This window comes from Gavialis gangeticus, unplaced genomic scaffold (genome assembly GCF_001723915.1).
Source record: "Gavialis gangeticus isolate Ggan-Ray unplaced genomic scaffold, GavGan_comp1, whole genome shotgun sequence".
NCBI classification, from domain to species: Eukaryota; Metazoa; Chordata; order Crocodylia; family Gavialidae; genus Gavialis; species Gavialis gangeticus.
In genome coordinates, this window is record NW_017728993.1 from 59,395,777 (window position 1) to 59,399,430 (window position 3,654).

The following is a 3,654-nucleotide window of genomic DNA, read 5'->3' on the forward strand; positions in this document are numbered from 1 at the left end:
TTTTACTCCTCATGGCTGCTGCGCCAGTGCCTTTGCCCAGCAGTAAACCAGAATGGCCATGACTCCAGTCTCTGGAGAACACACAGGGAGCAAGGTGGGGAGCTTTGCCCTCTGCTCCCACCTCTCCCATAGACCAGGAGAGGAGGGTAGGAGCAGTTGCCCACTACCCCCTCCCTGAATAGGGGTCCTGGGCCCTGTTTGGGGAACTGACTGGGGGCTTTGCCCTACTTCTCCCACTAGCCTGGTCCAAGAGGGGAAGGAAGCCGCCTCCCCATCCCCAAATCAGAGAATGGCCAGTTTGGGGAACAGGCTGGGGGATTTGCCTTACCACTTCCTCTGCCCTACTCCCAGAGACTGGGAATAGAGTGGAGAATACTGCTTCCCAGTCTGGAAAAGGCATGAGGAACATGGGGTGGCTGCAATGCCTATACTGCTCCCTCTTCCAGAAAGATTTCTAGCAATGGAAATTTCACAGAAATTTCCACTGCTATAAATTAACACCTGTTTACGGCCACCATTTCTAGCATCTGCAACACTGTCAGGGTAGAATCTAGTCTAACCTGTCTGACCGATACAATCTCTCCTTCCATGATTAGTTCTCCAGATTCAGTGAAACTGTCACGTTACTTAATGCCACTTCTTAGGCTGCAGTGTAGATCCCACATCAAGTCCTCTGTGACAACCAAGTGCTCAGTTATCCTCCAGGGCAGGGGTGCTCAACCCAGATCAGGCCTGTAGAGCTATGTCATCTACCCCAAGGGTCTGGAAATTTGGAGGTTCGTAAGTGATGGCAGTATTAATTGCAGCTTCCCTGCTAACAAATTTATGGACTCATGGGGAACCCCACAGGCCAGGTAATGCAACACCAGCTTGCACCAGTATGTGGCCAGATTTGGGTGGGGAGGGATCATACTCACAGACCAACCTCACGCACCAACCCGGTACCACTCATCTCGCCTGCAGGGGGCAGAATGTTGGGTGCCATTGCTCCAAGGCCTTTGCAGAGGTTTGCAGATACCTACAATTTCTCTCTATTCTGCAGCCCACTCCTTTTCCAGAGTAATGGTAAAGCAGAATATGGAATAAAGACAATAAAACAAGTTAGAATCTCAGGTCCTTATCTCATCCTGTTGGCATTATGGTCAGCACCTGTGAGAAGTGGATTCAGACTTGCAGGACTACTGTTGGGATGGAATTTGAAGTCTACTATCCCACATAGCCCTTCCCGACATGAGCTTTACTGGTCTGATTTCTCAAGATAGCTGAATGATGACAATCAGTATAAAACCCATGAAAAGTGGGTCTTTGGCAGGAACCACAGAAGCTGGTCCTTCAGAGCAATTAATGTAGGACCTCATGTCCAAACAAAAGATTCTCAGAAAAGGGGTCAATGCAGGGATGTGTCAGAATCCCCAGATCCTACATTGTTAAAACATAGTGCAAGTATCTAGTCAAACTGGTGTCATCTGATGCATCACCCAACAGACCTCCTCTACATCCTGATCATAACACCAAGGCTCAGCCCATGAACAGCACCCTATTCCCCACAGGGAAGTGCCAGTACGTCTGCCAGAGCCTCCCCCTGACAGCCTGTCAGTGACAGGGGACACTTAGTTGGAGAAAGACAGCTCCTGCATTCCTGGAGGATTGTGTAAGACCTGGAGAATCCAAGATGGTAAAAGGACTAATAGGGAAATAAATGCCTTTGAAAAGACTGAATAGATCTCTGACACCAGTATAAAGGTTTGAGGAACCTATCTCATCCTTTTCTAGAACTGTTGTGTTCAGTTTTCTGTTGAGATTTCATTCTTGGGGTGTGTTTTTTATTGACAAATTTGGACAAGGGTGTTCTCATCCCTCTTTTTCTGGCTAAGCAGCTTCCATTCTGGTTGTGGGACTCCAGGAGCCATTTCTCAGGGTGGCTGTGAGGACTTATACAGCAAAACAAGAGTCTGTAAACTGGAAATAAACAGCTGAGCATCCACCCTAATCCTGATATATTGGATCTCTGAAGCTCCCTATAAGCCCATTGTTCTATCTTATGATTTTACCCCTATGCCTTCCACCTCTGCTACAGTACCATGATCATGACCTAAAGGACTCTCAACCATAGTGCTATATAATGGCCAAGCCCAGGTACTTTGGGTAGGAGATGAGTTAGAAGCCCTTACCTACTTTAACCCACAATGGTGCAGGGAATATAAGGAGGACTCCCTGTTATTGCTTAGCAGGAGAAACTGGCCCTCCTGATAAGCAATAACAAATATGATCTCATAGGGATACCGGAGACCTGGTGGGACTCCACCTATGACTGGACCACAGGTATAGATGGCTATACCTTGTACAGGAGGAACAGGACAGGCTAACACCAACCCAGACATAGTGGGGCTCACCAAAATGTGGTGGCACCCAATGCACAACTGGGCGGTGAATATCAAGGGCTATAGGCTGTACCGGAGGAATAGAAGAGGGAGGAGAGGTGGGGGTGTGGTGCTCTATGTCAAGGAGAAATACACATCCTCAATGAGTAGCACTGGGTCAGAGGAGGGACATACTGAAGTGCTCTGGGTTAGAATACAAGGCAGTCAACGGGAGAGGGACTTAACAGTAGGGGTCTACTACAGATCACCCAACCAAGGGGAAGAGCTAGACCAGGAATTCTTAAGTCAGCTCACGGAGATAGTTAGGTCAAAGGATGTGGTCATCATGGGTGACTTGAACTTTCCAGACATCTGCTGGGAAGAGCAGTCAGCCAGGTCTGACTGCTCACGTAGGTTCCTAGCCGAAATACAAGACCTCCACCTAATCCAGGAGGTGCACAGCCCCACCAGGGGAGACACCTTGTTGGATCTGGTCCTGGCCACGGGCAACGACCTGGTGCAGGGTCTGTGGGTGCTCGACCACCTGGGCAACAGCGCTCATCATCTGCTGGAATTCACCATCCAGCACAACGTGGTGAAGACCTGCAGCAAGGCAGCAGCCCTGGCCTTCAGGAGGGCAGATTTCAATGAGGTAAGGAGAATAGTTGGGGAGGCACTGAGGTCCCGGAGGGGAGGGGAGTCGGGTGTCCAAGAACAGTGGTTGTTCCTTAAGGAGACAATCCTCCAAGCCCAAAGAGAGGTAATCCCAACTCGGATCAAAGGGGGCAAGAGGATGCAAAAGCCCCCATGGCTCACCAGAAGCATCTGGGAACGTCTCCTAGCTAAAAAGGAGGCACACACCCAATGGAAGGGAGGGGCCATCACCAGGGAGGACTATACCTCTGTTGCTCGGGGATGAAGGGGGGCGGTCAGGAAGGACAAGGCAGAGATGGAACTGGGACTAGCGACCCAGATCAAGGACAACAAGAAGTAATTTTTTAAATACATAGTGGGTAAAAACAAGGTACCAGGTAATGTGGGACCTCTGCAGAACACGCTAGGAAATCTGGTCATCACACCAGACAACAAAGCTAGCCTATTTAACAGTTTCTTTGCCTCCATTTTTCTGAGCAGGGACCGGGTCACCCCCTGCCACCAGGACCCCTGTAGGCCCTAGGGGAGGCGCACCCAGGTCTAGGGTCAGAGAGGACCTAGTCAGGGAACTTCTGGAGAGACTGGATGTGTTCAAATCAGCAGGTCCAGATGATCTCCACCCCAGGGTGCTGAGGGAATT